General features: G+C 53.1%; 1 pseudogene; it reads left to right on the forward strand.

The window, feature by feature from the left end:
* Positions 1 to 7,731: 7,731 nt before the first annotated feature.
* LOC147912934 (olfactory receptor 2C1-like) overlaps positions 7,732 to 10,680 on the forward strand; it is a 58,761-nt pseudogene continuing 55,812 nt past the window's right edge.

Consider the following 10,680-nt stretch of genomic DNA (forward strand, 5'->3'; position numbering starts at 1 on the left):
TTGCAACCCCCTCATGATGCTGACCTGAAAATGAGGCCAAGTTGGAAGTGACTGTCCCAATATCACATTCCTGGAATCCGGGCCTGTTTTGAGTGGTGTTCTGTACTACATCCCACCGCTCATTGTTATTCTTCCACCTCTAAGTTTGTGCCTTAGGTACATGTGAAGTCAGCCCACAGAGGTAATAGATATTATCTCATATACACCAGGTGACGTCCCTAGGAAGTAGATTCTAGCCCGCTCCTCATGGTGCAGGTTTGGAGACTGGGGAGGACCTGAGAGGCACAGGGACTATCCCAGGATGAAGAACTAGTAAGGAAAAGGAGGTCTGCATTCATCTCTGTCTCCTCAAAGCTAGGTCCCTAGTTAGGTTTCCAGGGAGCTGTGGGTAGGGCTGTGTAGGCTCATTGTGTACAGTTCAGGAGATGACGTGGGGTCATAGACCTCAACAGATCTTAGAACTCTGGTAACCAGGCACCCACAGCCCCCCATCCAGCTCACTTGATTGGAGACAGTCAACAGGCAAAGATGTTTTGTTGTTGTTTCCCAACTTTTGGAGGATCTGGGCTCAAAAAATCCCAGAAAGAGAATCTTTTTGGTAGTTGCCGATGTTGACTCAGCCCTCACCCCCAACACCTCTGGGCATCTGGCAGGAGTCAGTGAAAGGTAACACGGGGCAGCACAGGAAAGGCTAGTGTAAGCCAGGACACAACTGTGATCTGACCTGATCAGCCCCACCACCCCTTGACCCTCTTTGTGTGTGTGTGTGTGTGTGTGTGTGTGTGTGTGTGTGTGTCTGTGAGGAGGGGAGAAGGCATGGCATGACGGGTAGGTGATTCCTAGGTAGGAGCTGTTTGTTAGGTATCGGAAGCCTGGTGAATCTGTCATGTTCATACCCCAGGTCATGGCTGGCAGCATGAGAAGGTGAGCTCCTCTACTCATATGTTACTGAGCCCTAGACGTTTCATCTCCTTCCCTTCCTTACCAGAGTTCTTTGCAAGGATGTCTCTCTGTGCCTGAACTGAGGAGAAGATATTCTCTTGGGGCTTGGCCCCAGTGGCAGTGTGCAGGCAGCCCCTGATTCCTTCTGGCCCAGCTCCTGGGCAGTCTTTGCAGAATTCCACTCAGGAGGTCGTCGAGAAGCTGCCCAATGGTTTCAACTCCACCAACTCACTAGACAAGAGGCAGGTGCATGAGGCTACAAACACCATCCAGTGCTGCTCTGAGATGAGAGCAGGAGCAGAGGGTCTCCACACTCAGGACCTTGAGATGACGGGGTTGGACCAGAACTAGGGCGGGACCAGACAGGAGCTCTCCCTTTTTCAAGCTAAAGGGGGTGTACATGCAGGTAACCTTGACTGGTTGGGAGCTGAGCTGCCGTGACCCTCTTACTCTTGCCCGGTGTGAGCTTCTGGAGGCCACTGAGGCAGAGTCAGAGGGTAAGGGGTACTGCAGGCTGGATATTCCTGGAAAGGAAGCGGAATCTTTCCTGTGTTTAGAAGGACACGTAGAAAGTCAGCTATGTGGGTGAACCTTTCTCCTTGTCCCGCTCCAGCGCCAGCTGCAGAGCTCCAGCCAGCGGCAGAAACAGAGCAGTGGGCAGTGGTGGAGGTAGAGCTGGCTCCAGCTCCGTTGACACCACCCCCTCTAGAGCTGGACACAGCGTCCCCTCCACCAGCAGTGTTGGAGCTGGAGAAATGGCCGACATCGGCTCCAGCAGGAGTGGGAGCTGCTGAGCTGGAGTCACCTGGACCATCATTTCTAGTGGGAAGTCCATCTCCATTTGTGGCTGTTAAGGAGCGTGAGAAGAAGCCTAACCTCACGGCCTTCCCTCCTAAGCTGGTGGTGGAGCAGTTGACCATGATGGATGCGGTGAGCAGCTGGGCTCTCAGGGCGGGGTGGGGTAGGCCTTCCCTCTGCCATCGTTGCCCCAGGCCTGACACGGAATCGTATGATCTGGGCCCAAATCCCGGCTCCACCCCTTACCAAGTGTACGACCTGAGCAACTTTCTGAACCCCCAAGCCTTTGCTGTCCACCTGCAAAGCGTAGAGGTGGACACTAACAGGACCTGCTGCACAGAGTGGTTGTGCTGACTCTATGGAGTAGAAGAGATGGAAAGCTGAGTGGGGCCTGACCCATCAGTGTGGGGGGGGTTCGCTATGTGCAACCAGGTCCCTGGTGGCCCAAGTGGCTGTGCAGGAGGCTCAAGAGCCTCAGGACTTATTAGACACCTGATAAGTACTTCACTACAAGGGAGACAGACAAGGCCCGTGGTTGTAGCTCCCAGGGGGGATGTGCATCAGAATGCGGAATGGGACCAGAGGGGGGATCAGGGTGGTGGAAGATGCCCCCCTGGGATGAGCTAAGATGATGCACCGTCTGGAGCTTGGAATTAGCCAGGACGGACTGGGTGCAAATGCCCCTCTCCCTTCCCTGCCAGTATTGGGTCCTGCGTCATCCTATGCTGGGTGCCTGCAGTGGACAGAGAAGAAAGGCCAGGGACTCTCACAAGGCTCAGGCCACATCCTGAGCTTCCTGAGCTCCAGCTCTAAACTGTGACTCCTGTGTGGCACTTTGGGGGCTGTGGACACAGAGTTCGGGTGTGGCAGGGCTGGGTGACAATCCCCCTGTTCTCCAGGAGCTCTTCTGGATGATGGTGCCCTCTCAGTGTCTGGGCTCCACATGGGGCAAGAGGAACAAGCCCAGCAATGAGCACCTGGCACCCACTGTCCGGGCTACCATCGACCGCTTCAGAAGGGTGGCCAGCCTCATCATCACCACCTGCCTCGGGGACCCGACCATGACGGCCCAGGACAGGGCGAGGGTGGTGGAGCGCTGGATCCAGGTGGCCCAGGTATGCTGTGGGAGGCCCAGTGGAGCCCCTCTCTGGAGCCTTGGGAACTGCCTCCACCTTTATCAGCTCCCAGGATTGAAGTGTGTGGTCTAAGCCCCTGCACAGTCCCTATACCCTTCCTGCCAGGGGCCCACTGACCTTGACTCCAGGTCCCTGTGGAAGGATGCTCACTTCCTACCTGGCTCCTTCCCTGGGTTGAGCTAAAATCCTCCTCCCTGTGAGTGTTACTTTTTGGGTCCTCAATGTTCCCTTCTGGGGCTCCCTGAGCATCTGACTCATCCAGGAGGGGAGATTTAAATAGAAGGGGACTGAAGCTAGAGCAAGCGGGCCTCCAGTGCCCCACCTCACAGCTCATTCTCTTCCCTTCCCCAAGAGTGCGATATCCTGAAGAACTTCTCCTCGCCCTGCACTGTCATCTCTGCTCTGCCGAAAACCTCCATAAGCCACCTGAAGAACACACGGGGGAAGTTCCCGGTGGGTAGGTCTCTCTTAATAGGAGGACCAGGGTGAATAGGGGAGCTCCCGTATGTCTGCCATTGGCCCCTCAGTCAGCTGGGAAATCCTGAGAGGCAACAAATGCTGGGGACAGGGCCTGGGCCTCTGTGGGGGGGTCTGTAAGCTTCCCGGGGTCCTTAGTGCACCAGTTCTGCTTCACGACTAAGTTTCCCTCAGTGGGTTGAGCCACATTGGAGATTTTCAAGTGTTTATAATAACAGAACTCTAAGCCCAGTTGAAACTCAAAGCAGTCAACACAGAACTTCTCTGTAGAGCTGGGGAGTGGAGACCTCAGTGACCAACAGGAGAGCCCCCTCCCAGTACCACGAGACCTTAGAACTCAGAGGAGCCCGGTGAGAATACTCCTCCAGGAAGTTTGAATCTCTCAGGTTGTCAAAGAAAAGGGATTTGCACTCAGTCCCCTCACATTATTCCTAAATTTATTCTTCTTTCTTTCCCCTCCGCTCAGTGAGAGCTCTGAAAAACGTAAGGAGCTCTATAGCCAAGACAAGTCCTTGAGCAGAGAACTGATGACCAATGTAGAGTGGAGGCTGGGTGTCTGGAAAGAGAGGAGGTGGGGAGAAGGGGGACTGGACAGGCTGTGATTTTGATAATTTCTCACTTGAACTTTCTCTGAAACATTCCCATCTATCTTGTCCAGATTAACAAGCAGAGGGATCTGTTTGGCCCATGGGCAGGTGGAGTGCCACTTGTGGGCAGGAGGCCGTGGTCATGGGACACAGTGGTGTTGGCTGGGCTGTTCCAGGAGAAGTTGCTGAGCTGGCACCATCAGCAGGTCTCTGGCTTCCATGCACGTCCATCCTGCCGGATGTAGCTTCTTCCAGGCTGTTGGGTGGTTAGAGTGAGTTTAGCCCTCAGCATAAACCTGTCCTCAGGAATCCAGGGCACTGCTGCTTCTTCTCTCTTCATCACGTCTCCAAGGAGGGGCACCCTGCCTGCCCCAGGGACGTGCATGGCAGAGAATTCCCATGTCCCAGGTGGACAAAATGACTGCTCATCCTTGTGTCTGAATGGCTGGAACAGAGACAGATATGTGTACATTCTGGCACTCCCCAGTGGACCCCTAGAGCCGTCACTCGAGTCAACCACAGGAGTCTCACCTGAGCGCCTGGTTGGCAATGACACATGCCCCAGGTGGCTTATGAGAAGCGTGTAGGCAAGTGATGGATTCTTAGCGGATCCTGCTGAAAGGACGTTAGGAGCTTCATGTAAACGGGGAAGCAAAACGTCCTGTCACCACTTTCCCTGTTGATCAGAGGTGGCACGTTGGGCATCCAGTTCCTGCGTGGATAAAGAAAGAGTTCATTGCAGGGGAATATCCTGAGGGGTTGCTTGTCTGTCCCAGCCTGGGGGCAAGACACCCCACGGGACTGGGGTAGGCCGGAGCAACTCAACCGGACTCCCAAGACACCCTGTCCTCTCCATCCAAGGCTCGGCCCAGGACCACAATTTGAGAGCACAAGGGACAGGACTATTGTTAGTGGTGGAGCTGGGGGTTACTTGAGGATGTTGGAACAGGGCCTCTGGCTGGGAGGGGAAAGTGGCCTCTCCTCTGTGGACCCCTGAGCAACTCACTGCCCCTGTTTGGACCTCTGTCTCCTCATCAGGGTAATGGAGAGATGGTGATTGTGTGGTGCAGGCCTCACAGGGTGGTGATGAGGAGGTAAGAGGGAGGAAAGGAATGTGGGAGCTTTCAGCCTGCTCCACCTGAAGGGGTGAGGGCAAAAACAATGATGACAGTCATGTGACACTGTGTCCTCAGGAGAACCTGTGAGGTAGCTGGGGTTCTCACTCTTTCCACATGAGGAAACAGGCTTGGGGACACCAGGCCACAAACCCAAGCTCACATCCAGAGTGAGAGTTGAAACTGGGCTTGTTCTGGAATCACAACACCTTGGAGGATGGAGTGGCATTGGTACCAGTTGACTTGAATCAGATGTCCAGGGTCGGAGGCCAGTGGTGTTGGAGAGAAATGGAGAGAGGGGAGTATGGCCTCGCAGACACTGTCCTCGACCCTGACAGGAGGAGACTTCCACGTTTGCCCCCCGGAGAGCAACCCCCAGAGAGTGCAGGAGAAGCAGCAGCAGCAGCAGGTGAGTGTGCCTGTGGGGGAGGGGCTCTGAGCTCCCAGCTGGAGGCCTCAAATCAAGAGAGGAGGGCCCTTCCTCTTGGTGCCACAGTGTCTGAATCCCCCAGTACAAGTGACCAGGAGGGCCTGGAAGATCTGGTGCAGGATGGGTTTGTTGTGGGGAGGGCCAGGGACCGCATACTCTGTGATTTGCCAGAAGCCGGCCCTGGGAGGTGAGGAGGAGGAATGTGGTGGTCTTCGGGTGTGAAAGGAGGAGAAATTGAGGGGAGGCTGCTATGGGTCCTAGGCTGCTCCCCGTGGGAACCCTGGTGTGGGCCAAGAGGCTGAGGGTGAGGACTTTTCAGGGGAAGGTCTGCAGGGGGTCGACTTGACAGCAAGGGCTCATCCCATCCACACTCGATGTCACAGGTTGTTGTCCCCTACCTTGGCACTTTCCTTGGTGACCTGCTGATGCTGTACCTGGCGATGGGTGATTATCTCGAGGTGGGTGAACCTGAGGACCAGGCAGGGAGGACAAGGATCCTGAGCCTTGCGATGCGCGATCCCCCAAACTGAGCTCTGAGCTCTCAGCACTTGACACATCTCCTCTCATGAGAGCCTCACAGCTGCCCCTGGGAGCCGGGGCATCAGGCTCATCTTAGGGATCAGTGAACAGAGGCTTTGCCTGAGACACTGATGGTGCTCAGGGCAAGCTGCCCCAGGAAGCACCACTCTGGTATGCGGATTATTTCGAGCTGAAGACAATAGGGACTCAGAGAGCTCAGGAAAAATATTTGAGTTTCCCCTCCCAAACTGCCTAAAGAATTTAAAACCAAAAAATCTGTTTTAGGAAGGGGTTATTATCATGATTGCTATAAAAGATAATTTAGGATAGAGGTTACAATAGAAAAGGCACCAACAAGCCCATCTTATCGGGAGTTCTGTCTCTCTGGCCACATTCTTTGGATGGCCCTGCGAGGAGTTGTCAGACAATCATTTACAAGGGAAGTCTCCATTTGTAAAGGTATCTCCTTCTCTGTATCGGGAAAAGGGGGGGTGAGCTCATTTCTAGTAACTTATCAATGTGGAAGGTGAGGCCTTGGGGCTGTATAATAAAACTTACTCTCGTTTACTGTGCTTTAGTGGTAATCTCCTGTAACTGACTCCCCCCACCCCCAAAATTCTCCTTTGTCATTGGCTGAAAATGATATTTAAGACGAGAATTTCTGCTATTGTGTTGAGAAACGCAGTGTCCCTGCTTTCTCCCATGTATACATGTTATTAAACTTGGTATTATTTTCTCCTGCTAACCTGTCTTGTTGATTATTTGGCCAGCCAGAAGAACCTTAAGGGAAAGGGCATAGGGAGATTCTCCCTCTTCCCCCGACAACACCCATTCCGGTTCCACAGGCTGGGGAAGCTCAGAGTTGCCTGATGGCACAGCTGCGTATGGTTTTATCTGAGGTGGACTCACCCTCTCCCTCCCATGTTGCTCATGGAGGGAGAGAGATATTGGGACAGCCAAGTCAGGCAGCACATAAGTGGCTGAGCAGTCCCCTCTGCCTGAGACCTCAACCTCCAAGTCTGTCATCAGAGAGGGTTGTGCTGCCAGGTCCCTCAGCCTCACCCCCATGTCCTCCTTCTCTGGAGCCCAGAGCCCGGGCTAGGTGCAAATCCTGTTTTCTCTGCATGCCCGGCCCCCTCTGGGGACCTGGCAGTAGTGCAACATGAGAAGGGGTGGGCATAGGGGGCTAGTCAGGCTTAGGGGGCTCTGTCTGATGGACTCTGGCTGTCTGCCTTCCAGGGGAATGAGATCAACCTTGAGAAAAGGACTGAGATGAGCAGCTGTGGCACTCCCTGCAGGGGAGGAGAAGGAGGGGGAAATCAGAGACCCTCTGGGCAGGACAGTCTCTGGCTCCACCCCCTGTATCTTACATTGACTGGAAGAGGTTGATAACAGAGAAGTGGGAGACCCATCCAATTGGTGAGTGAGTTGAGGGGTGGATGGCATCAAAGAAAACTTCGTAGAGGAGGGGCTGATTATTCCCATTCTCAGAACAGGTAGAGCCTGGATGGAACTGGAGGGAAGGAGGGCTCCTAGGACTGGTCCCTTGCCCCACACCTCACCCCCGACAAGGCCGCTGCAGCATCCCCCACCCAGGCCCTGTCTGCATACTCTCCTTCCCTCTGGTTCCAGGAACACCGTGTCATGAGGGAGATCCTCCTGCTCCAGGTGGCTGCAAAGAATTACAACCAGAGCCCCAAGAGTGATATGGGGCCTGGTTCCAGGACATGGAGCTGCTCAACGAGAATGATAGGTGAGGCTGGGCAGGAGTTGGGTGAGGGCAAGGGTGGACTCTCCCTGTTGGCCAGTCCAGAGAGCCTGTCTCCATGGCCCCCGGGTCAGCCCCAGGCCTTATTGCATGGCAACCTCTGGGACACCCAGACTCCAGCTGCTGGGCAGGCAGTGGGGGTACACCTGAGGTGTGGCTCCTGGTAGGCTCACAGGAGCCTCTCTGTCCTGTAGCTACAGCCTGTCCTGCCAGCTAGAGCCCCAGGCCTAGTTGGCCAGCAGAATATTCAAGGCCAAGAAGAACCGGCCATCATCAAGTTCAGGGGTGAGTGAGTGTCTTGGCCGCGGTGACTCACTCCTAGGGGTTCAGTAAAGCTTTGGGCTAAGCGTGTCCTTGGGGAGTTGGACAGCTGGCACTGGGATCCCAGCTCCAATACTAAACAGTCCTGCGACTGGGGTGACTCTCTTCAGCTTCCTGAGACTCCATTTCCCCCTCTGTGAAATAGGTGATACTGAATGATCTCTCACGTGGCAGGGACAAATGGGGTACTGGTGGCTAACAGCTCTGAGCACAGGGTCTGCAGCACCCACTGCAGTGGGGACAGGGTGGGGAGCCATGATTCTGAGGGAGACCCCCCAAGATAACCCGACTCTTCTACTCAGACCCCAGGCCCCAACACAGAGCCCTGTACCAGTGGTCTATCAGCCCCATCCTAAGCAGCTGGGACACAGCTGGGATGCTTGCAATGCACCGGGCCAGCTCCTCCCACCTGATGGGAAGGGTAACATTGTAAGTTGATTCCTGGGGCCACCTGAAGCCCAAGAGAGAGGAGACGACCCCACCCCAGCTACCTGACATCTCTACCCCAGCACCTATTCACCCACTGGGGAGGGACAGTAGTTATTTGTTGTAAATAATAAATGCCATATTTGAATATTATATTAAAGTCCTGCTCCCTTTACAGTCTGGGAGTTGTGGTGTGGTTCTCTTGCTTTCTGTAGTTATGTAAGTGAGACACAGAATCTCACATTTCTCCTTGAATCAAGAACTCTTCCGGGTCATCAGCTTTATTGTATGTGGGAGAAGGGAGAAGGGCCAGCCCTTTCCCTGGCTAGTGGGGACACTCCCAAGTCCCCCTCACTCAGAGGACCAGTTCATTTCAGTATCACTCAGCTCCTCCAGGAGCAGACATGGCCCCCCGCCCATTCCCTTGGTATTTAAAGGTTGAAGGTACTTTCACAGGCAGAGCAACAACCACTGAAATGTGGGTGTCTTTAAAAGAGCACTACCCAGGACCATGTTGTGCCACAGACAGAGGCTGTCTTTCTACGTTCTGGAGGAACAGGGAATGTTTCCTACTTCTCTTGTTGAGGTTTCTTCTGACCAAATTTTAGGAACTTGTAGTTTTCTAGTTCAATCTCTGGAATTGCATCAGCTGTAAGTGGGGAAAACAATGTAAAAACATCAAAACGTGCATGTGGAGAGGACAAGGCCTGAGGAAGGTTATTTGCAAATGCACTAAAGGCAGGAAGGACTTTCCCTCCTGAGGCCTCTCTAGGGCCTCTGTGTTCACCCCTGACCTAGATTTGAATCCGGCTGGGATCCTTTTCCAAGACTCTGAATTCCTTTTCCTGCTTGTTTTGTATCCAAGGGGAAAGATTTTTGACACAGCTTTAAGGCTACCACTGGGCCTCATTCCATAAACATGACTGCTCTCTGTGAACTAGGATTTTCAGCACCCCTGCCTTCTTTATGCAATTCCCTTTAGGGCAGAAATTCCATAGAAGGCCCACCTCCTCTCTCTCAGGTTCATCCTAGCTCCTCCTCCCTGGCTTGGCCTGATAGATCCCTGGGAGCTCTGTTTTGAAAGGATAAGAGACCATAATCCTGACCAGTGAGTGACCCCACACTCTCCCTTGCTGTCCAGGGTGACTTCTGAGCCCATGTTATTCTGAGGTCCATGGTCTTGGACAACCCTCCAGTTTACACACTCAGTGTTGGTGTTACCAACTCGCTCAAATGGGGCAATTGGGCCCGAGCCCTTAAAGTGTGTCTCCCCTGGTTGGCTGTGTTTTTTTCCCCAATCTTGTGATGTGGTTACATCAAAACCACCTGTTGGGATGTGAACCCTGTTTGGAGCTTTGAAAGATAAAGCATGACAGGAGTGTGTGGGGGGTCCAGCAGGGAATGCCATGGAACTGATGATCCATGGACGTGCATGAGCACAGCCTTACCAATTAAAATACTCAAATGCTTCCCATCTGGTTGTGAACAGACAATGCTTTGAGCTCACAACAAGAACCCACCCCATGACTAGGAGTTTCAAAGGGTTACCACGTGGCATTTTGAACCTCATCCCTTGGGAACACCCTGTAAGACAAGGACCAGATGAATCGCTTGGCACTTGTGAGTTATCCCCTCCTTTCTGATGGCTGCAAGTGTCACCCAGACGCACAGGCTGGACTCTGCCAGGGAAGCCTTCTCAGGACAGCCAGAAGCTGAGGATGAATCCTCGTTCCCGGCATCCCAGACCCTTTCTGACACAGCACAGCCATCCAGGAAAGTGGTTTGGTAATGGAAAGACTGGGAAGGCCGTACTTTTCCTCGAAAGAGAAAGAGAAGTGCCAAAGCAAAAGCTTGATCCCTCAAATAGACAATGAAATCCCAACAAGCAGTGGGTTCTTGTCAGATTACTGACGCTGAAAAGGCCTCTTTTGATAATAGCACGATCCCCCAGCTGCCATGTTCATCTTCATGAATCCAATTTGCAACACATGTGGATCCAAAAAACTGAGGGAAATCTGGTATTTCCTTAGGTGCAACTCTGAATTAGCATGCAACAAAGAACATAAAAATGGAGACCTAGAAATAAATATCTAATTTGAGAACATAGACATAAAAGTGCTTTTGAAATAATATTTTGGAATATTACACAAAAAGAATAATC

This window comes from Ceratotherium simum, chromosome 33 (genome assembly GCF_057802395.1).
Source record: "Ceratotherium simum simum isolate JZ-2026a chromosome 33, ASM5780239v1, whole genome shotgun sequence".
Lineage (NCBI taxonomy): Eukaryota > Metazoa > Chordata > Mammalia > Perissodactyla > Rhinocerotidae > Ceratotherium > Ceratotherium simum.